Here is a 25,567-nt window from a genome sequence, read left to right as displayed (position 1 = left end):
TGATCAATTTCTCCTGTCTTCCATCATTGAAGCCCCTGACTTTACTGCAGCTTCCTTTCTGGATACATTCATGATGTTTGGAATCATTCTGCCAGGATCTTTGCTCTTGAGTCTCAGCATAAATCTGGATGAAAACCCGCAACAGTAGCCATGCCAATGCCTCACCATTAAACTCCCTTGAAATTTCTTCTAACAGATCAATTAGTCCACTGCCTTTAATCTCAGTCTAAGGCAGAGTTTCTGGACATGAGCAAAAGCATTTCTTCCGATGCATAAAATGCATTGTCTGGAATCCAAAAGCCAGTGCAGTTCTTCTTCCCCGCAGGGACCTCCTGAGCCTGGACTCTACTGGCAGGATTTCTATCAGTATTCTGATCTTCTGAGGTTTGACCAGAAACTCCCATCAAGTACACCTTCCATGTTCCAGCTCTACTTTTTCAGATGGCCTCTCCAAGCCTTTCCTACCTCTTCCCCTTTCCATAAGGAAGTTCCAATGGCTTTTAAAGCAGATGGTCAGGTAGAGTCACAGCAACAACCCCCCTCTCTAGTACCAAATTTCTCCTGGTGCTGAGACAAAATACCCTATACCCAAAGTGAAAGGGCAAAAGTTTTATATAGCACACAGATTGTAGAGTTTTCAGATAATAGTTCACAAGTTCCAAGGCAAGGTGGCATGGCAGACAGGCATTGCAGATGAGACAGATCATGGAAGGCAGTAGGTAGCAAAGCAAGAAGGGGACAGCATTTTCCACTCCTTATAATTTATTCAGGCTACTTAAAGATGATAGAACTCATGCCTTTAATCATAGTGCCCTTGGTCCCAGCATTGCACCAAGAATCAATCTCAGCATTACACATTATATATCCAGCCACCTCTGAAAAAGCACTCCCTATGACTGCATGAATCTTGTGGGGGACATCTAGACACAAGCCAAAACACCAATTATTCCAAAGCTATGGTAATAGATACTGTGGATGGTAATGAAGGCTGGAATTAGTGAAGTATCAGAAAGATAGTAAAAGACATAACTGAAAATAGTCACCTGGCAGGCCATATCGATCTGCCTGTATATTTTTTTTCAGAAAGTCTTTCATATTTTCCCAATGTCACAGCTTGAAGGGAAAAAGTCGCTGTACTTATATTGAATTTTTACTGCCATGCTTTTTAAAAAGTCTTCATTTTCAGGTTCATAGGCAAAAATCAGGTCCTTCTTTCCTGGCAGATTCACAGAAATTATTTACACATTCAAACAGCAATGCTAGGATTGATATGTGAAGTAAACTGATTTATAGTACAGAAGGAATACTTTCTCCTACAAAATGGAAAATTGAGCAAACCACAAAGAGATATTAAAGATGTTATTAATGCAAACTGAAAATTAATAATAAGCAAAATTAATCCCTTTTGTTGTCCATCTTCCTCTACCTGTGGAGCTCTAAATACCTTTGCTGAAGTAATCAAGTTAGTTCTTAATTTAAAGGGATTTAATCTCACAAAGTAATCGCTAAACCTGTAATAACATGTATCCTCAACCAGTCCCTATTTTATTCTGAGTAGGAGGGAAAGTATCATCTGAGGTCTCCTGGCTGTTGGCTGGAAATTCTGAAAATTGTATGACCTTTGTTGTTGGAGAGAAAATTGCACTTTTAAAGAGCATATTTACGAACAGATCTTGGGAGTCACAGTACAATCAACAGTACCGGTCACTGTTGTTATCTGTGTTGAGAGCACTGATTTCTCCAAAGAAATGACAATAACCAATCAAACAGACAAGGAGCTATTTTGCTATAGCTTACATGCCCAGCTGCAAACACAGCCACTGTAACTATTAGTAACTTTTTTCTCATCACCTTCCTGGGGTATTTACAAGATCATAAATGCCTCACACTTATAAGCTAAAGAAACATGCATTAGTTCTTCATATCTCTTCAGATTTCCTTCAAATAAAAGAGGATTTATCCCAAATGTTTGTAAAACAGCAACAACAGTAGCAACAAAAGACATCAATTTTTCTTTGCTCTTTGAGAAATTTTCTGGCACTAATTTCTAATATCTTAAAAAATGGCAATAGTATGTAGGACTGCTGTGGCTTGCCTTTAAATAGCAAATGGGCTAGTGCACAAAACTAGAATTTGGGTAATTCTTTTGTTTCTCAATTAATACACTTTTAAAGGTAGCATAATAATGATCATGAGATCATAGCATTGTTTTGGAGATGCAACATGAGGTGATAAATATAAAATGTGAACATTTTCCCTTCATGCTGGGGTTGAAAATGTGTCCTTTGCATTAGCAACCACATAGTTGATACATACTTCCCCTTATGTATTTGATAGACTTCATGTAGGAAGCTTGAACTTCATTAGCAGGGTATGAAAAAGCCACACGACCTTGTAAATGTAGGTAACTTTTACCAAAATGTCCAAAATTGAATTTAACTAATATATTAATAAACTATGTCAATTGCAACACAAAGGCTAATCATAATGTGGCTGCAATAATCCAGATAAATAGTGTTAAGGATCTGGCTACTGTGACACAATTAGATATAAACAGAAATTTATTTCCTTAGTTCATTGAAAAGCAAGTTTGTGTTATGATTTATTTTGTTATGGCTTATGTCTAGATGTCCCCTCAAAGTCTTAGGCAGTCATAAATGGGGCTTTATAGAGTGGCTGGACCTAGGTTGAGTGATGCTAGGATTGAAAGTGTTTGATCATTGAATTAATTCAAAGATTGATTTGACATTATTCTGAGTGTGGATAATGGGAAGGCCCACCCTGGGTGTGAATGACACCATCTGAAGCATGGGTAATTGGGAAGGGATAAAGGAGAAAGGCTGCTACACTTACTGCTTCCTTTCTGTTTCTCTGTTTCACTGCCTTCCTGCCTTCTGCCCACCATGAACTGTTTCTCCTCTGTGAAGTCACTCTGCTATTTAACCCTTCCTTGCAAACAACTAATTATAAAGTAAAACTTCTCTGTGAGCCAAAATAAACTCTTCCTTCTTTAAATTTCGGTGTCATATATCTTGTCTTATCACCAATAAAAGTACCTAAGATGTGATTTATTCTTTTTTGTAAGAATCTTTTTTGGTGTATGTCTAATGTAGAGTAACTACTTTGAAAGATAATTATACACAGTGTAGTAACTGTTGTTATTCTTTTATCAATTGAATACAAAACTTGGTTTTATTTTTCCATAAAATAAAATGAAAAAGTGATGGATTGATTTAAGAGGTTATTTGATAAAATTTTATAGCCTGTTTCATAATATTTAAGCAACTTGAAATTAAGTGCAGTATATGTTTAAATACTTAGTAACTCACCTGCTGACTGGTACATGACACTGTGAATTTCAAGCCATGTTAAATTGTGAAAGTCTTCAACAGATATTTATAAAGTTAAGTATTTGGTTGGAGAACTTTTAAGAAATTCCTTTTCAGTATGTGTGGTTAGGAGTAAGGTTATATTTCTACTTGGATTCCTAATTTTATTAGATGGGAACCTTGTAAAACCAGAAAAAAATTGCCTTCTGCCCTGACAAACACTTATGTTTCAAATTTTAATCAAATTGGCTTTTTGATTTTTTCATTTTTTTTCAGACTAGAAATTTGATGTCAGTCCCAATTGATCTCAGCAAAGAAAAGGAAGTAAAGATAAGTCGTATCATATGAAAGTGATTCAGGGAGGATTTCTAGTAGATAAATATTTGTAATGTAATTATAGATCTATCATCAACACCACTGTAATTTGCTGTCAATCATCATGCTGATGAGAGGATCTTATCTTCTAAGGTATAACTCTGCTTCACTGCAATTATCTCCAGGATGAATCTTCATGCAAGGAACTTCCAATGTAGAACTACTTGGAAATAAGATTCAGCAGTGAATACTTTGTCATTACGAATCATTTCAGGTTCCTAAACGTATTCCTATGTGGCTGAAGGTTAGGTGCAAGTTGTCAGAATAAGATATTTGTGCTTTCACCACATTCTGCTTTATCCTGACATACACATCTCACCTAAATGATCAATCTAAGATAGAGGTAGGAAGTTGAAATTAAAAGGGCAACACAAGCCAGACTTTTGAAGGGTGATTTAAATGGTTTTAATGTAAATATTCTGAGTATTGATTCAATCTCAATCTTTTAGTTTTCTAAAAACCTATTCTGTCTTTATACCATCATCTTTTACATCTTCCTTGCTGTTGTATATATGTTATTGTTTGTGTCTGGATGTCCGCTCATGGCCTCATGAAGTCATGGGGCAGGCTCCCAGAATTTATGATTGATCCATGGTCCAGTGTTGGAATTATGGGTGTGACTGCTACTCCCGCCCTGAGGCGGATAGTTTGCATACAATGTAAGGGAGGGGAAGAGGCTTGCTTGCTGCCACTCCACCCTTTTGCTCTTGTTGATTTTCTGTTTTCCACTACCATGAACTGTTACCCTCTGCCATGAGCCATGCTGCCTTGGAGCCAGCAGAGTATGGACTGAAACTTCCACAAACTGTGAGGTAAGGAAACCTTTCCTTTCTTAATTTTGGGCATTGTGTATTTTGTCTCAGCAATGAGAGAAAAGTAACCAAGACAACATACTAGGTGGACTATTTTCTAAATTATTTTTCTACCTCAATATTTGCTAATACAGTAACTAACATTTTGCCAAATTGAAAAAAAATTGTCATGTCATTTATTTCTATAACATTCTCATATAATAGCTTGTGTTTCAGTATACTCCTCACCCAACTATTCCATCTTATGAACTAAAAAGTTATAATTAAATGCATGGTCTTCAACTTTACTAAAATCTAGGAATGGTTCCCCATGTTGATTGCTTTCCACTTTGTACTCATCTCAGGTTATTTTAGTTATGAGGCCAGTTTCGGTCCCCTTAAGTCAACTAATATACCAGGGACAGCTCTGAACTGCACCTTAAATAAAGAGGAGTTTTAAATTCAACTAAGCAGAGAAACAACAGCATGAGCAAAGTACAGAAATTGTAAAATAAAAACCACGTTTGAGGTGGATTGAACTTTTGTATTAAAATATGGAAGATGTTCTTCAGAACCTGACATGGTGGGAGATTATTAGGAGTCATTTACCAGAGTCATATGGAAAAAGATTTTGCAATCCATTCTAAAGGGTTTGTACTCCAATAGGGTACAATTCAAAGAGAAATGAAAAGAGCTGACAGCTTGTTCACATTTATAAAGCTTACTTTAAGTGCAGAATACAAAATTCATCTGGGAAAAAGATGGAGCAGAGTGACAAAATAGGCAGTAGGAGTGGATATCTTTACTTTTTAAACTGTCCAGTATCTAATCTACCCTCTTCTTTATAGATAAATTCCCTAACCATGCACATTTCAGGGAGGTAGCATACACTACCCGATAACTGACAACTGTACATTGCTTTGTTGATATTCTTTCTCATTCTCTATGTGTAGCAGGCATATGTAAAGAATACCCTGGCCTACAATTACAAGTTCCATTTTTACTATGTTTCATGTGTATTTCCTCAAGATAGGTTCTATTTACTTGTTTTCTATGGTAGCAGGAATGGTGCTTAATTCCCTACCAATTTCTAAGAACGGTGTGAGTATAAGCAGATAAACACTGAGAAGCTAGAGAGTAAAATGCTAAACTAAATGATATGCAGCAATGTTTATGCTGCAGAAGAGTGAAAATGAAGTTACAAAAATACTTAATTAGAACAATGCTTGTGTTATATTATAGTGAAAATGAGGTTAAATAAATAAATGCAATGTTTGTCTTATGGAATAGTGAAAATGAGGTTAAATGTACAAATAGGTAGATCAAAGCCAAACAAACCAGATCATGCCAGCTCTGCTATACTTCTTCAACTACCAGATCCTCATAGAGCCAACTGGAAAGTGCCCTGGCCCAAGAAACTCTGTAACTAGCTTTGCAACCACCCCCCTACCCACCACTGTGAACAAATCCAGTTAGTACTAATGGATTCGATGGACAAACTTCTGCCTCCTCATATATTATCTGTCAATGTCGTTTGAGGAAGAGATGAAGACTCTTGGAATAAGTAGTAAACAAATGTTATAATTCCCAAAGAATTTCAAAAATGTAAAAGAGGTTGGAATAAAGCCTTAGTAAAGATTAACCTGCTGTGTTCTTGGACTTAGTAAGTAACATTTTAGTGAAACTACAGGGAATATATCATATAATTTTGCTGAGCTTCTCTGTCATGTCTACATCTTCTCCATTATTTACTTATCATTAAGTTCCAAGAACTGTTCTAAGCCTTTTGTATAGATTACCTCACAGATTTTTTTGCACCACTCTTAAAAGTTAGTAATGATACTTTCTCCATTTTATGCATGATATTTTCTCCATTTTAAGCTAATTTTTTGATACCATCATTTATCTTTTTTCTCCTTTTGTATTATTCCCATCTAAAACAGCAGATCATTCACTTGCCTCATGAAAAGTTAGTTCACAAATTCAGCGAGTACTTGTTACATAAATTTAAAATACAAATTTCTCTTTAACCCAGTAACAGACTCACACAGCAGTGGCAGGACTGAAAATTATCATTGTCTGAAGAGAATCTTCTAATAGAAGAGCTACAACCTTCTTTTTAGACAATATTTCCAATCAAAATCAGCAGCAAGTGATAGTTTGAGGAATTTTTGATAGCTCTCTAAAAAATTAATTAATTTCAGATTGACCTCAAAAGCCATGTGTAGTCTTGCCAACAGAATGAATGTGATTTGTCAGGTGTTATGATTTTATTCTCAGGAAATGTTTCAGGTTTTCTACCCCGGCACCCCCACACACACCTGTAACCACAAGACAATAAGAAATCTAAAGATGAAGTGGAAGAAAGCAAAAAGAGAGAATTCTGAAATTAGAGAGGAAGGCAGGTTGGTGTTCAAAATGCCATCACTCTGATATTATTCAAATCACTCTTCTTTTTAAACAGAGGAGCTGTCTGAGCCTACATGCTCATGAAAACATAATAAATATCTCTGGAACGCTTTATAAGGCACATCAACAAAAGTAATGTTCTCTGTAATGATGATGGAGCTCATCGCCATCAGTCATGTGGCGTGTTCATGAAGGACATCCAAATTTTAATTAGCTTATGCTAAACGGCTTTAGTGTCAATTTAAGCAAGATGTGACACTTGGTGGAATTGTTTGGATGGCCGCTAGGAATAATAACTCAAGGAATAATAATCACCAAGAGAATTCTGTTTCATCAGCGGACAGCGATTCTGATAGGAATCAGGAAACCATCTGGAAATAGCACAGAGAAAAAAGTGGAAGAAAAAAAATTATTTGAAAAGACTGAGGTAACTGTTTGCTATTCTTTCAATGTGAACAAATTAAAACCATCAAGGTTCCAATCGAAAACAAAATAATTACAACTCCAAATAATCGGACACACACAGACTCACCGTATTTACAAAACTTTTGACCATATACAGATGTACTACACTCTGTACTGCATTCTGCAAGAATAAGGGCAGTATTATATTCATGTTTCTATTTATTATGATGCTGTGGATAATAGTCTGTGTCTTCCTATGTATAGCACATATACAGAAACCTTAATTGCAACCTAAAACTGAAATCATGCTTCCCACAGTACTTCCTTAGAGATGGCCTTTAGCAAAATACACACCTCAATTTTCTGGGCTTAACTTGTAAATGTGTCATAGTTTTTGGGAATAACAAAGCAGAATAAAGTAGCTTTTATATTTCTGCTTTAAAAGTTTAACAAAAATTGAACCTATCCATAGAAGATGATTATGTTTATTGATAAACAAATATATAGCCAGTCGTGGGCACTCAGGAGGCTGAGGCAGGAAGATCGTTGTGAGTTTGAGACCAGTCTGGGCTACAGAGTGAGCTCAAGGTCAGCCTGACCTGGACAGTGAGACCCTGTCTCAGAAAGATGAAAACAAAACAAAACAAATATATACAGTTGAATATATATAACCCAGTGATGCAGCCTACCTAATCTTCATTGTTCACTAGGTAGTAGCTGTGTGAGTGGATAACACTTTTCTAAAGCTGGGTTTTTCCAATCTGTAGCAAAAGCATATTATCACTATGTACCAAACTACATATATGTGTGTGTTAAGTGATTGATTTATATGCTGTTTTCATTATAAATAGCTTTACTTACTTAATAATTTTATAGTAATCTCAGAGCAAGAAAGATTTCAAAGTTGCATGTGGATAATTGTGTGAGAACTCTATCTCTTCAGTCCAATAGATGCTTAATTAATGCAACAGATGTTGATGAGGAAAGAAGTAGATGGTAAGACTCAGCCTTGTAAAAGGTCAAATTTTTATTATAAGATTCAATGTAACACACTGTAACAGTTAGGAAGAGTATTCATAACTAAGTCTTATTGGAGCACTTAGCAGAAGCTTTGGAGGTAGGACAATAAAGATGAGGTATTGTAAAGGCTGGGAATGAAATTCAGAAAGATCCAAAGGAAACCAATGTATAGATGGAAATAGCACCAGGATGTAACCAATTTGGGAATTCTGCAGTATTGTGGTGAGGCTGAGAAATCAATACCATTTATGGGGTTAGGTGAATGCATGGGAGTGGGATTAAGATGGGAAATTAAGTTGAAGCAAGCCTTAAAAGAATTTCTAAAAGAGTTTTCTAAGTTTTGTGTTGACTCTAGCTTTCTTTTATTCACTGAAAGCATGGAGAAGTGAGAGAGGAGAAAGACTAACAGTGAGAGTCAAAACCTGAGAAAGAGAGAGAGGAAAAAAGAGACAAACACAGGACAGAACAACAGATTAAGCATATATAATTCATAGTTGGATCATAACTAATCTGAGCACATTAGAATTTTACACACAATTTGCTGTTGTACTTTTTATTGCGGACATATATTGCATCCTCTGATTTTTAGTTTATTCACTCAGGATGGGTTTAATAAGTATATTTATAAGTACCCCATGGACAGAAATACAAGGTAGAACTAATACATTACTTCTGCATTGCCATTTAGCATTTGAAGACCTTTTCTCACACGTTATTATTATTCTACACCTGCTTGGGTATATTTTGTAGTGGCAGAGATGAGCCAAAATATCATCAAAGGTTTCCTTCTGCCTGCACGAGGAGTTAAAATATGACCGTGGAGACTGCCTGCTGAGACAATCAAAATGAATATTTATTTAGGCTAGTAATGATCAATGTCTTCTGAGTAATATGGAAATTGCGTTCAACACTCAGAATAAAGCTGAGGTTCTGAAACTAAGTGAGACAGGATTGCCTAATGCACTCTCCCACATAATTGCTTGCCTTCTGCTGAAATTTTCACGATACAGGGATCATTTATGTGCACTTATATATTTTACTGTTGACTGCATATGTGTAGAACACATCAGGGAAAAAGGAAGCCACAGTAATAAGAATTCATCAAACATCCACAAGTGCTCCTTTTCTGAAAGCCTCTGAGAAGTCTTAGCATTAGGTCCATTCATGAGCTATCAGAAACTGGCAAGGACAAAGTCTGGAAACAGGCTGAATTTAGCTTTTGCCTCAACTGACAACTGTTCCGGGACCATTTGTAAATAATTTTCCAAAATCTCAAAGGGAAAGAAAAGGATAAAGAAAGACATAGCTCACAAAGAAGTTCAAGAACCCCTTCCTGAAAAAGTTTAATTTCTATCTGACGTTGGAAAAACAAGACCTGGTAGAAGTAAGACAGAATTCATAAACCAGGTTCAGATCTCCTTTGGGAAGACATTATGCACATGAAGTCCTCAAAACCAAAGTGCCTATTGTGAAGATGAAGAAAAATCATGTGTATATAATGTGCCTGGAGCAGAGTTATTTATTGCTTTTACTTATTCTGATGAAATCAGCTAAGAATTGCTGAATTAATTTACCTTTAAAAATCATTTGGTAAATATATCAATGTGTCTCCTGCTCCAGACTCATTAAACTGTATACACCCATAAAACTTACCCAAAATTCGGTCCTGAGCCACTTTCTGATAGGAAGTTCCAAATCACAGGGCAAGTTTTGCTTTCGTGATTCTTTCATATAACAGAATTCTTTCATAAGTTTGACTAGGATGGAGTTATTCATCCTTCCCTCATAGCATAACTAACACCAATGGACAGGTGAAACCCGGAAAGAAAGCAAACTGTATGAAACAGTGCCTTCAATTTCATATGAGATTGTTACTCTCTTCTGTGTTCTGTATTCTGTGCCTTATGCCCTATGAATAAATTGACTCAATGCAAAGCATTGTGCTTATTAATACTTGTTTGAACACTAGGTGATTCGTAGCAATAAAATCAAATTTATAGCCTTGCTTTTCTTGTTAAACATAACATTTAAAACAAAGTTATACATATACATTTTGTTTTTCATTTTAAAGAGAAGGGAAAAAAAAACCAAAATAGCAAAACCAAATAAATAAACAAAACAGCATAGAGAAAAATTAAAATGATACAGAATTTCAAAACAAGGTGATAGGGTATTAACAATGGTCGTTGTATTACATAATGTTATCTTCAAAAAGGAGCAGCCATTGCTTAAAATTTTCTTTCTGCTTGACCAGCGTTGCATGCTTCTATCTGGTAATCAGAATGACTGATCTGAAAAAAACAACATACAGTGTAAGAACCATTGTTGAATTCCTACCATCTTGTATGGTGAAGCTCTGCATCATTTCCAAAGTTTTCTTAACGACTTGTTACTGTCTTTGTTTGTTTGGTCAATCTTATGTTCTTACATCTGGTGGACTGAACAACTTTGTTGAAGACAACAATTTGTAATGTAGCAACCACTGTTAATTCCTATCATGTTGTTTTGAGGTCATGTATCATTGTCGTTTTTGTTTTGATTTTGTCTTCATTGTTGCTTTGTTAGATTTATCTTTAAAATAAAAGATAAAGTTACTAAATATATGAAATGATAGACATCAAAATAGTGAGAAAAAAGTACCCAATAATGGGATCCCTGAGAGACATAAATGAGATGATCCTTAAGATTGTCCCACTTTAATGCCTTGAGAAAGTTTTGTAGTGCAATAAGAAGAAAATTAGGTGTCAGCATTGGAAGTGAGCAGCTGGGGAGACCATGATAGCCACAGTGACTTCTGGAAGTGTATTGCAGGAGAGAGATCTGAGCAGAGAGAGCCCTAGAAAGGAGACAAGATGCCCACTCAAGAATTCACAGTAGATCATTTGTATGATTATTTGCTCCAATCTAGAAAAATTATTGAAAAGTACTGATAGAAACAACATATGGTACACAAGTGTGGGAGATTTTGCTTGGTCTTGCTGGGAAACTGGAAAGCCTTACAATTCACTGGCATTTGTGAGAGAATCATACAGAGATGCCAGTTTCTAGTAGTGTTTCCAAGCAGACAATGAAAAGGAATATGTGTATATACACCTAGGTACAGATACTTACATATAAAAATTTCCAGGTGTAAGCATCGGTGTCTTTATTAAGCTACTTATAATTCCACAGTGTCTCATCTAATCTGTTACCACAAAGGTCATTTTAACCATCTCTTTTGCTTCTCTGAAAACTTTCTGAGAAATCTGACCAGCATCAAGGGATGTCTATCCATTATTTGGTTAATTCCACTCTATATATTGGAATTTCAAAGTTGTTAACTATATTTCCACTAAGAACAACTTACTAACTAGAGTGGAATGCTAATGTATAATTCCTTTGGCATGAGTCTTCAAAACTTCACCCTCTTCTAGAGTTACTTAAATTGACACATTTTTCTATAATTTACATGAGATTATTTCATACATCATAATGTTAGATTCTGTTATAACCGTCTGCTTTTCATCCTGGAATTGTCCAGATCCTAAATTGCCCAGCATATACTCTAGCCAACTTGGTTTCCCCAAATCCTCAGCATTTCCATTAACTAAGAATTGCTACTTGTGCTGTACAGTTCTATGAGCTCTTTAAAAGCATTGTGTCATATATTCAGCATTCTGAGGTTATATCAAATAGTTTTAATGCAGGAAAAAATACCTTGTTCTTCAAATATTTAATCACCATTGCCTTTCAACTTGAAATCCCAGCAACCATAGGGCTATTTTCTGTGCCCACAGTATTGCTCATATTTAAAATACCACCTAAGTGGAACCACATAATGTGTACTCTTTTGACACTGGCTTCTTTCATATAGGAAGACACATTCAAAGTCATCTCCGTGTCTTTTCCTGGTTTAATATCTTTACAAGAAGAAGTAACAAAGAAGGCTTCTTCACCATTTCTGACCTCACATACCCCATTTTGAGTTCCCTATTCGGGAAGCTGTGTATGAGAATGATTCATAAATTAAAGAGCTGAAATGTATTTCTCAAAGGCTCAAGAAAAATTAGAGAAAATGTGTGTACTGCAGCAAAATATTCCACAGTGCCAAGGGATTGTACAGGTGATGGCAAAAATGACAGAGAGAGACTAGAGAAAGATGGATTTTCTCCAAATTGGCAAGGCGTAGCTCCGGATATCCAAGATGCTGCAAGCGATTACTGTAAACGATAGACGAATGGAAAACTTACATACAAATCCGTTAACTTAACAGTGTCTTATATAGAATTGCTTTTTATAGCTCTTAGACTTTAGGGAGGTTTGTGAAGAAGCAAGAAGTTTCTTTTGCTCATGTTTAGTTTTATTTTAACAATGCTATCTACAATATCTTATTTTGTTGATAACATGTTCCAGATGTTACTTTCCTAAAGGAGAATCACTCTGGACTATATGAAGAGTAGATATAACTGCCAAGATGTCTTTTGATAAATAGTAAGGAATGCAGTGAGTGCAATGGTTTGTTTTACATTCATTCAGCAGTGTGAAGACAGAAGCTGCTGCTGATGCTGTTCTAAGTGGTAGTAAAATTTAAAAAATTTTAATAACAACTATTTAATGGATGATTCATTGAGGAGGCATGAACCAAGGAAGATAAATTGACAATCTTAAATGCACCTCATGGAAATATGTTATATATATACATATATGGATGCTATGGATGTATGTGAACGTGTGTACTGGGTAACAATGAGAAAACACAAAAAGTTTTCTAACTATTCCATAGTTGTGAAGATGTTTACAGCCACATTGACTGGGGAGTTTTAGAAAAATAGAAAACAATCAGTAAATTAATAAAGCACATAACATTTGAAAATCTAGAAAAGGGTTTAAACTCAATCAGTCTTGACTCTGTCTGTCTTCCACCTTGACTTCTTACGTGATTATAACGAGTTGAGATTTTGATTTTGGCCCTGCCATCTTTGCCTTCAACTTGCACAAACCAATGAACAGGGAAAGCATTTAATAAGTTCAGAGAAATACAGCCCTGATTGCACACACAGTTCTGAATACTTACATTTGGTTTCTGCAGTTTGGCTTACATATTTTTTCCTGCCACTGCACAGAATTTACATAACACTTTGCTCAGGGCTTCTCTTCTGGTTTTCAATAACAATCTCCAAGAAGTGATGACTCTTAGGATTATTCTATAGACGTAATGAAGGATCTTTCACAAGTCCGCTACGCAGGAAAATGATCGAATCCCTAGATATGCAAGTTAGTGCGGGAAAAGCATAGCCACCTTATTTGAGTTAAGCAAGCATTCATCTGGCTGGCTAGAGAGCTCCTATACTCATACTCTGGACTTTGCATTGGAGAATATATTGAATAGGAGAATATCTTTAGATTATTCTATACTTGCTGTTTTTGGTATGTCAAAATATTGACATGCACAGCCTTATTTTATATTTAAGTTAAGAATTTGAGGATTCTGGGAAACAAACTTTATTTTGAAATCTATATAATAAAACGGATTTTTGTAATTTGCCTTTTAAATTGTGAATTAATTAGTGCTTTCAGTTATGTTACTTTAAATTATATCTAAAAATGTGTTAAATTGTAATCTTTCTTTTTGATTGGTAAGACTATGGAAATCTTAATTAGCCTCATTAAATATACACAGGGATTTATTAGGCATCAACCATGTTCTTACTAATCCCAGATGATGCTCCCAAAATATCCAAAAGGTACTTAAGAAAATGTACTGAACTCTTTTATTATCTACCTCCAAAAGGAAAAGACTAATTATTTTAGGTCAATTTTGTTATGTATTTGAAAATGAATACATGCTATCTCATATCTAAAAAACAAAATATGGAATCCAGTGTTAAGCTACTTCCAATCTAGGCTTTATTGCTTAAACTTGACAAAATAAAATAAATAACAGTATAAAAACTACACTCTGTGAAACTCAGACTCTTATCTCAAGAGAGTATTGTAATCATTGTGTGGTGGTGGACGCCTCTAATCCCAGCACTCGGGAGGCTGAGGCAGGAGGAGGATCATTGGGAATTTGAGGACAGCTTGGGCTAAAAAGTGAGCTCAAAGCCAGGCTGAACTGCATAGCAAGACCCGGTCTCAAGAGAGAGAGACAGAGAGAGAGACACAGAGAGAGAGAGACAGAGAGGCAGAGAGACAGAGAAACAGAGCGAGAGGGAGAGAGTACTATAGCACAAAAGTAGAGTTCATGTTTTGCCTGTGTGGGGTTTGAGTTCAATTCTCAACAATACCGACAATTAGGTTTTGGAATATTCATTCTTTCATTCTATATTTCTCCAGTCTACTGTGAACATGCATGGTTCTATATACTAGGGATACTGAAGTAAAGAAATGAGTGAAAACCCTGCCATCAAAGTGTTGCTATTGTAGAAAAGAAACAAATGCTAATAACATGAATATGAAAAATTAGTGTGTTAGAAAGTTATAAGTAAAACAAGAAATTGTTAAGCAAGGAAGGCCTATATGAAATTTGAGGATAGGAACCAGATGAAATACACAATAAAATCTAAATTTGAAATTCATGTAACACATTTTTTTTTTAATTTTTTTTTATTTTAAGGATAAAAGGAGGGAAACATTAACACATTTTAAAAACAAGTTCAAATGTATCACACTCAGTCTTTCCCATGCAATACTGAGACATACTTACAGAAAAATACTATACACTGCTTATCTGAAGGTGAACTTAACTCTACATTCTTATTTTTTTTTTAATTGTCAAATCAGGTAACTTTAGTAAGAATTAAGATTTTATATGAAATGCAAGGATAGCCCTCCCTGAGTGGGTGACTTCTGAATTAGCCACAGGAAGAAATGAAGGATCCAAATTGGTATTGCAGGTGAAAAACACTCTGAAATAAAGAACAAGCAATGCAGTGCCAAACTTTGCTGGGAATGTGCCAGGTTGGAGCACAATGCCCAACATGGCTGGAGCTAGAAAAACTCATAGGGGAAGGAAAGGTCACCAACAGCATGGAATCTGAAGAGATAAGGATTTGCAGAGAACTGGTGCAATGTTTTGTATAGCTTCATGGTATTGCTCTGGCTAACTTGTTCAGTGTGTAACAAAGAGAGAGAAATGGAGAAGTCACAGTGGTGATCCTTCAGGCAGGGGAGGATAGATTTAACTTAAACTGAAAGTAGACGAAGCAATGACAAGTAGAGAAAATCTAGACAAATATTGATTTGTAATAGACTGGATGAGAGAAAGGGATCAGTATAGAAATACTCCAAGATTTTTCACCATAGCAGCTGATATTTTACCCACTTCTTGTACTTGATAGAAACCTGATGTTACATATTTGTAGACAGAGAACACTGTATGGTTTTAGACTTTGTTTGTTTGTATTAGTAAAAAGGCATCTGTTCACAAGGAAGAAAACAAGAAAAGAGATTTACCTTGGAAATAATTGGATAATGTGAAACAAATTTTCAATTCTGCAACAAATACAAATACATGGGTTGCCACTGTAAAACTGTTACCTAATTCTATAAATAAGACACTTAAAAAAGTGTCTAACTGTGAAGCTAAATACCTACCTGAGGGGAATCTATTCAACTAGTTACTCCATGAAGAAAAAATAGTTATGAAACTTGTACCAGACTGTAAATGTATTTAAATTTTATGAACAAAGCCATTTATTGTAATTATTTTGAGAATGCATTTAGAAAAAGATAAAGATATGCACCTCATTTTTCTATTTGTTTTACTCTATATCTTCAAATTGAAATAATCTCAATTGTTAAGGCCAAAATATAAAATCATGTCCACAAAGAACAGCTGCTTATAAATAGTATGGATTGATTTCATTAGCTCTGGAGTAGTTTATAATGACAGTTGTGAACACAGACATTTTGTTTATCTCTGATCTTAGGGAGAAAGTTTCAATCTTTCAACATGGAGTATGCTAGCTGTGGACTTTCTATATGTCCTCTTTTTCATATTTAGGAAGTCCCAATATAGTCCTAAATTTCTGAATGTTTGAGTAATAAATGTTTTTGTATAATAAAATGGCACAGTAAGTTGTGAATAAGTTCTGCTCTGCTTCTTCCATAACTAGTAATCAGAATCCCACGCTGGAAACACGAGGCGGCATTTTCAATGCTGATGCCCCATTGGGGAGGGAGGCAGTCAATGAAAATAAAAATTTCAAAAGCTTTTCTACACCATTTAAGTTGGTTTCTTTTTGGTGCTTTTCTATCTTGGATGTTGTAAAAATTTGACTGCTTTACAAATCCATGAAAAGCTTTAGTTGCTTCTAAGAGCTACTGATTATTTATTTATTTTTAATATTTCTACTGACAGATGTGAACTTGAAACTATTTCTTTATTACATTCTTGATATAACTCTCCTGTAAATATTTTAAAACTTTTAATTCTGAATTTATTTTAGATTTACAGAAAAGTTAGAAAGATAATTAAATATATTCTCATATTTGCATCCACTAATGTTTATTGTTTGTACCAGTATCTCTCTTATTAAAGATGATAGAATATATGGGTATATTGTTTCTGGCGATGACATTATATATACAGGAATAGCATAGAAATGAAGGAATATCATGAAACAGAGCATGTTTGGTTGATTTTTTATTTTAGACAGCAAAAAATAACAAACTGACAATAATGAAGACAAAAACAAAACAATGGAGAAACAATACAGGATTTCAAAACAAGATGGTAGGAATTAGCAATGGTTGTTATATTACATATTGTTTTCTTCAATGAAGTTACTTAGATTACCAGGTGGAAGAATGCAAGATTGATCAAACTTTAAAGACAATCACAAGTAATAAAAAAATATTAGAAATGATACAGAGCTTCATTGAACAGGATGGCAGGATTTCAGAAATGGTTGTTATATTTCTTTTTTTTTTAGATTTTTTAAATTTAAAACTAAAAAACTGAAAAAGCAATGAAGACAAAACTAAAACAACACAAAAACAACAAAAATGATACATTACCTCAAGACAAAATGATAGAAATTTACAATGGTTGCTATATTACAAAGTGTTATCTTCAACAAAGTTGTTCTGTCCAGTAGACATAAGAATGTAGGACTGATCAAACAATCAAAGACAGTAACAAGTAAAAAATAATAATAATTTAAAAAAACATTGGAAATGATGCAGAGCGTCACCTTACAAAATGGCAGGAGTTCAACAATAGTTCTTATACTGCATATTGTTTTCAGATCAGTCATTCTAATTATCAAATTCAAGTGTGTGAAATTGATCAAGAAAAAAGAAAATTTTAAGCATTGACTATTCCACTCAATTAACTACAGACATTAGCAATACACCTATTCCAGCTATCCTTAAATATACATATACATTTTGTTTTTCATTTAAGGAAACCAGCATAACAAAAACAAATACATAAACAAAGCAGCTTCAATTAGTTGTTGCAGTTACCCGATATACGCATGCAAAATTGGTCAAGAGAAAACAAATAAACAAACAAAAAAAGCACACACTGATTTCTCTTCAGATCGTATAAATCTTTCTCCTTTTAAAAAATAACCATTAACTATTCCTGTCAATAAAACAATAGCCATCAGCAATACACTTATCTTAGCTATCCTTATATACACATATGCATTTTTCTTTAATTTTCAATAGAAAATATCAAAAACAAACTAACAAAAATAAAGGCACTAACAAAACAACAAAAACAATAAAAATGATACAGAATTTGAAAACAAGCGATAGGAAATCAACAATGGTTGTTACCCTTCACCAGCTAACCTCAAAGTAGTTACTCAGACACGCAAACACAGGTATGCAAGACTGATCAAACAATTACACATTAACTGTTTATTCACTAAACCAATGGAAATTAGTATTGCAATTACCTAGCTATCTTGTGTATATAAATGTACCCTTTATTTTCCTTTCTCCTTTCTTTTCTTTCTCTTTTCCCTTATCCCAGTTGTTCTTTACTATTTGAGCAGCTTCTTTCTCTTTCACAATACCTATTGCAATTTTCAGATTTTATTTACTTTTTCAGATTCTTATACTAGGGAGGTAATATGATGTTTACATATGTGAGTGTGATTTATTTCACTTATAAGTATGGTCTCAAGTTGCACCCATTCACATATAAAAGCCTCATTTATGTCTCTTTATAGCTGAGTAATACTCCATTGTATAAAAATACTACATCTTTTTTATCCATTCCTCAGTTAATGGACATTTGAGTTGTTTCCAAGATTTAGCTATTGCAAATTGCACTGCTATCAGCAAGGACTCCCATATATCATTGTAATATGATGTTTTCAGTTCTTCTAGAAAAATACCCAGGAGAGCAATAGCTAGGTTGAATGGGACCTCTAGTCCTAGTTTACTGAGAAATCTCCAGACTGATTTCCACAGTGACTGCACCCCTCTACACTCCCACCAAGAGTGGAGATGTGTTGTTCTTTCCTCACGACCTTTCCAGTATTTGTTATTGGTGACTTCTTGATGATAGCCATTCCTTCTGGGGTGAGATGAAATCGCAATGCTGTTTTAATTTGCATTTCTCAAATGAATAATGATGTTGACCATTTTTTCATGTATTTATTTGCCATTTGTATTTTTCTTTTATCAGAGAAGTGGCATTCATCTCTGATGCCCATTTTCATATTGAGTTATTGAATTTTGGGGGCCTGACTTTTTTAAATTCTTCATATTTTCTAGGTAAGAGTCCTTTGTCTGTGGTACAGTTGGCTAAAATTTTTCCCAATTTTTTTTTTTTTTTTTTTCACTCTTTTGGTGATTTCTTTAGATATGCAAAAACTTTTCAATAAGATGACATTCAAGTCATTGATTCTTTGAAGTATTTCCCATGCATTTTGGTTTTCATTAATGAACACTCTGCCTATCCCTCTGTCTTCAAGATTTCCATCCACTTTCTCTTCCAGTAGATCTAGTGCTTCTGTTTTAATATTTAGATCTGTAAGCCATTTTGACTTTATTTTGGTGCATGGTGATAGGCATGGGCCTAGTTTTAGTCTTTGGCATGTGGAAAGGCAGTTTTTACAGTACCACTTATTAAAGAAGCTATCTTTCTTCCAGTGAACATGTTTGGCCTCTTTGTCAAAGTTAAAGTGGCTGAGTGTGTTTGTAGTTGTGTCTGCATCTTCTAGTCTGTTCCATTGATCTTCAGGTCTTTTTTGTTTGTTTGTTTGTTTGTTTTTTTCCCAATATCATGCTGATTTTGTCACAGTAGCTTTATAGTGTAATTCCAAGTCAGGCATTGAGTTACCTCTTGCCTTGCCTTTGTTGCTTTTGCTATTCTGGGTCTCTTTTGGTTCCAGATCAATTTTAGGAACGTTTCTCTAGATCTTTGAGGTATACCAATGGTATTTTCATCAGGATTGCATTAAATCTATATAATATATTTTCACAATGTTGATTCTTCCTATCCATGAAAAAGGAATCTTTCCAATTTTTGAAGTTCTCTTTGATCTCTTTTATTCAGAGTACTGTAATTTTTTCACTGTATATATCTTTTACTTCTTTTGTTAGATTGATTCCTAAGTCTTTCAACTTTGTGGATGCTACTGTGAAAGGTCTGGTTTCCCTTATTTCTCTCTCAGTGTGTTCCTTGTTTGTGTACAGGAATGCTATTGATTTCTGGGTATTGACTTTGTACTCAGCTATGCTACTGAATTTGTTTATTAATTCCAGGAGTCTTTTGGTAGTTTTTGGTTCTTCTGTGTAGATTATCATGTCATCTGCATCATTTGATTTTATAATTTACCCTAAAATTTACACTGTATCAGTGTGTTTGCTACACATAAAAGAACAGAGATAATTTTAATCATTACTATTACTCTATCTTAATAATACTCCATTGCTTATAGTTGTTTGTTATATTAGAAAATCGTAGTCAAACCATACTATATGAAGAAAAAATATTTTAAAAAATAAAATGTTTTAATATATTTACAATTATTTTATACACAGGTAATTTTTTCATATTATTTTATGTTTCTTACCTTGACAATAAATATTATTGAACAAAAGATATGCTGTACATTATTCTAATGACTTATTTGTAGCAACAGTAATAACTTTTGCTTTTACTGTTTCAAATCAAGTATGAACTTAAAAGCAAAATGATTCTTATAAGGTCTAATGTAACCAAGAGGAAGCAATCTGGTGAAGAAAAGATTCTGATTCCATGACAATTTTAAACATTATACACTTGGAGTGTGTGTGTAGACAAGCAAACAAAAAAGTTACATTCACTAAATAATGTTAATAGTCATAAATTACATAATCATAACTTCCAGTAAAATTATTTAGTGACTATTTGAAATTGCCAAAATTATAGAAATCATTGGAATTTGCTGGTACATAATTCAGATGATTTTGTTTCTGCAATTTTTCCTCTGTTCTAAATTCACTGAAAAATACAATGAAAAACATTTTGAAATAGCTATAATGATATATGAAGTACTAGCACTAATACACTTGCAACATGTAATATTAAAAACATGATAAAATATTATGGCATATTTTGATTTTATTTGGTAGTTTCTTTTTCTTCCTTGTCACATTAATTTGACTGGATTGCATGTTTTATGACAATCCATATAATATACTAAACTCAGCCATATTTATTATTGAGTTAAAAGAAATGAATGTTGGTCTTAAATTAGCTAAGGGGAAATACATACTTGAATTGAGACACATATTCACAGGTTGTTAAAGAAAAACCTATGTTAATTTCCTTTTGTGTTTAAAATTTCATGCCAATGTGGTACATATCTCCTCACTTTTTTATTGTTATTACAGAGGTTTGGAATGCAATACATCCACTTTGAAATCAAACAACAAATTTACCTTGTCTCAGCCTCAGCTTCCTTGCCCTTAAAACTAAAAAGTCATGTTTCCAGCATTAAGCAATTTTAGAATAGTAATTTTCAATATTAATTATATTCAGTCCTTAAACATTTTGCTAAAAATTATGAAAGCCTTGGAATCTAAGTGACAGATGATTATCCATCTTTAGCCAGAGTGGAATATGGGCACTCAGAGTAAGAGCTTGAGATGGTAACTTACCTGTCTCAATAAGAGAGCAAACAAAAGAAATATAAATTTTATCTTAATGAAGTACAATGAATCCCTTTCCCAGAAATTAAAGATTGTACACTGAATTTTAAATAGACAAATTCCTGTAAGAAACTAATGTCAGCCATATAAAGGAACAGGAAGCTCCCTGCTATCTTTCTGCCTCAATTATAACAAATAACCACCTATCAATGATGGCTTATTTCTGAAGGAAAATTAGAGCAGGCAAACATCTACATCACAAACGTAGGAAAAGCCAAGGCATGTGTGGGCATGGAAAGAATAATGCGGTGTGCTGTGAAAGTCGAAAAAAATCTCTGACAACCTATTTTTTCCTAAGAAAATGAATATCTGGACCTCATCCAATCCTAATGATAAGGTTTCCTGCAGTTTAGTTTTAATTTACCATTGATGAGAATAGAAGGGTTAGACACACACGTACCTCTCTAGACCACACAAAAAAAGAGGATGGTTTTACATAAACATGCAAACACTTACAGGGACTCCCACCCTCTTTGCGCAATGAGAAAAGCCTGCAGAAAAAGAGCATTCTTATTCTCCTTGGAGAGGTTTGCAGACTATTCCCGCAGAATTCACTAGCATCCTGATTTTTAGCTAACTTTCACCGGCATTTAAAGACAGAAAATTATTAATTAGCTACCGGGTTGAGAGGAATTGATATTCATACCAAGAGTCCCAATTTGTACACCATCCTTCTGAGTGCCAAAATTCTAAATCTTATAGGTCTAAGAGCAAAAAAGCCTGGCTTACCCATCCTTTAAGGTCAAAAGGAAAAAGTCATCATTGTTAGTATAGGAAGTGTGATTGAAAAAAATGGTGCATGCTCACATTTTTAAAATTACTACAATAAAAGACATATTGCAATCTGTCCCTGTCAACGTATTTGCTTTCCCAACAACAGACCTTGTACCACTGCTCTTAACAGTTTCTCAAGCAGTTCTGCAAGTCCTTTCTCATGTCTTTAGTTGTGCTGTCATAGCTGCCTTAATGTCATGAATCAATTCTAAATGTATAATTTTGGTGGCCAGTTTGACTTGAGGAAAGAGCCACAAGTTACATGGTGCCACACCCAGAGAAAAAGGTGGATGAGGAAAGACAGTAATATTTCTAGGAGCCTGCTTTTTATTGGATGGCACTTGGTAGCACTTATCACTGTAATCTTCTCCACAACTTGTAAAGATGCTCAGGAAATAGAACTGCACAGCTGCTTCAGAATGAGATCAAAATTGTGATAGAGTGATTTTTTAAGTGAAGAGGAAAATTTTGAGGTGGATGAACAGCAATGTCTCTTTTACTGTAATACAATGATGAAAACGTAAACATTGTACAATTGCTTCTGTATGTTTACTCAACACTATAGCATCCAAATATGGGAAGTAAATATTTAGCAGAAATATATTCCAAGCAGAAGTCATGGATCTGAAGAACACCATAAATGAGCTGAAAAATTTAAAAAAGCAATTAATCTATGGACTAGATCAAGAAGTCAAACAGAAGTCAGTAGAAATTGTAGAATATAATAAATGAAAGAAATGAAAGAGGATGAAAATAAATTAATAGACTAATGCAATACCATAAGCCGAAACACACACATTATTTTAACATCAGAATGAGAAAAAAGAGAGGAAAGGACAGAAATTTTTTGTGTAACTCTTTGTTCATTATATATATATATGTTTTGAGATTTTTTCCTTTGTTCTATCAAATTTTCCATATTTGATTTTTCATACTTTTTCTTCATTTTATTGTTTCTTCTTTTGCTTGTTTGTTCTTTTTTATTATTTTCATTTAATTTTAGTAGTTTCCTTTTATTTCCTAATAGAATATCTCATTTTTCTCTCTTCTTCATGTGCCCTTCCTTAATTTTCAAACTTTCCAGTTTCTTTTTCTTGCTACCCACACTCTCTTCTTTACTAGTATGACCATTAAAATTTATTATAAGATAGTTGAATCCACCGTATTCCAGTTGAATTTCTTATTATTATTACTGAAAATATAGTTGGTACACTTAGTGGATATTTACCATATGTCAAAATTTTATTTCCCTTTGTGTTTGTTTATACTGTAAGCATAGATGGCTTTTCTATGGCTAATGTGGTCCACTTTTGACTTCTATAGTACATCAATTTCTAGTTTGAGTTTGGTGCTTTTATTATTGTTGATTTTATTTCCTTTCCTGGGAATAGATGGATTGATTTTATGTCATTAAAAAAGTGATGTTCCATTTCTAGAAAACTGTGTTGCAGGTCAATTATACTCCATCCTCCCCTGCCAAGTTAACATAGATGACTGGATCATGGCACAAAGGCAAATGCCTATAGTTTTAGGTTGGCCGAGAATGCATCACTGAAAAGCAGACACTAACTAGAGAAATCTCACTCTGTATTAGCAACAAAATCTTTCCAATATATTTGATTCTTAAACATCAGTACACACACACACAAACACACATTCACATACAGAAATGGAAACATGATACAACACTGCAATGAAATGCTTTCAAACACTTCAAATTCCTCAAAGTTAATTGGTGGGACATCAGGAAGAAGGGAATCAAAAATCGCACAGATGAATTGTTTAAAGTGATAAAAGAGGAAAGGAAAAACAGATCAATCAATGCTCAGCAAGCTTAATAAATATATAGCCAGATCACAGATTTAATAACCAAAGTGATCAGTGAGCTTACATAAAACACTAATAAAAAGCTATGTGAGTCAAACAAATTGTTTCAAAATATGAATGACTACTTTAGCAAGGAATTAGAATTTATCAAAGGCATAAAACAGAAATCCAGGAGATTATAAGTTCTACTGAAAGTAGGAGCAGCAGAAGTCACCAGGGTGGGAACAGATTGTTAAACCTAAAACATGTGACCATTGTCAGTGAAACTAATTACTCAGAGATACCTCAAAAAACAGCAAAACAACATGAAACATGGATACAACAGCTACTAGATGATGTGAAGAACAGAAATCTAAGATTAAATGGAAATCAGAATAAAGCAAAAATGGCATAAAACAGAGTTTACGGAAATAATAGCAGGAAACTTTCCAAATATTTTCAGACAAAGTGGGCACCAAGACTAAACTGTCCTGACTAGATCAAAAAATAAACAAAGAAATAGCAAAGCTGAATCAAACCTTCAAACAAATGTTCTGAATAGCTATCTATAGAATGCACTGTCTGAATATATATGTTTTCTGGGAAAAATGTGGAACTTTCTCTAAAATAGACTGCACGCTAGCTCATAAGCATACACGCATAAAAGTTTGGAGGATGCAGCTAGTGCACTGATCTGGAGAAATATTTCCAGGTCTGGAGAAATATAAGCAGAAACTTATAGAAAAGGGAGGCTGGTTATCAAACAATGAAGAAGAAAGCAGAACCAAGAGAAAAAAAACAGATCATAGTCGGTAATCTTCCAGCAGTTGTTCAGATAGTAGAACATACAGCTGAAAGAAAGGTGGAAGGAAATCAAGATCAAAGTTGCGATCTTGGCCCAGAGGCCTTTGGCCTTGTTCACAGTTTTATGGTAGAATCTGCAGACATCAGTCAAGCAGTAGCTCTTGCTATGGCTCTAGGAGAAAAGGAAGTCAAAAATTTTCATGAGGTTGAGAGAAATATCATATACTTCACAGGTCTAGGTCTAAAAGCAGAAAAAGAATATAAAGGTCAAGACTCATCAGCATTCCCAAAACTGCAGCAGAGAAAAGTCCAGTGATAGAAGAACGTATAGTAGGTCATGGGGTAGAGATCAACATATAGGAAGAGATAAAGGGAGAAGAGTACAGGAAAAAGGCAGGGACAAAGAATGACACGTCAAATGTGGGGAAACAGGAAACATGAAAGCTCAATTATAACATCTGCCACCAGCTGAATGGGCCAAAGCCAGGCTACACTAGTTCTTGGAGTTGCTGCAAAGGCTGTGAGGCATGGAACTCCAAAGGAAACAAAGGAGGAGGAAGCAAAGAGAAGCCAAGAAGAAGACTAAGCCACTGTGATAGATCAAGTTAAAAGAGGAAAACAAAGTGAAGTTATTGAAAGTGATTCTTTTGTTCAGCATTCAGACCAAGTAAAGAAGTCACAAGGTCAGTGGAACCTAGTGATAGGAAGCATTAA

At 34.4% G+C, this 25,567-nt stretch overlaps 1 pseudogene; it reads left to right on the top strand.

Annotated features, from left to right (window-relative positions):
• The first annotated feature begins 268 nt into the window (after positions 1–268).
• Positions 269–25,567, top strand: LOC102014598 (annotated as a pseudogene).

Source organism: Chinchilla lanigera, unplaced genomic scaffold, assembly GCF_000276665.1.
Source record: "Chinchilla lanigera isolate Chin_1 unplaced genomic scaffold, ChiLan1.0 scaffold00032, whole genome shotgun sequence".
Taxonomy (NCBI): Eukaryota; Metazoa; Chordata; class Mammalia; order Rodentia; family Chinchillidae; genus Chinchilla; species Chinchilla lanigera.
The sequence above is the reverse complement of the archived record's forward strand: the minus strand, read 5'-3'. Positions and strand labels throughout refer to the sequence as shown.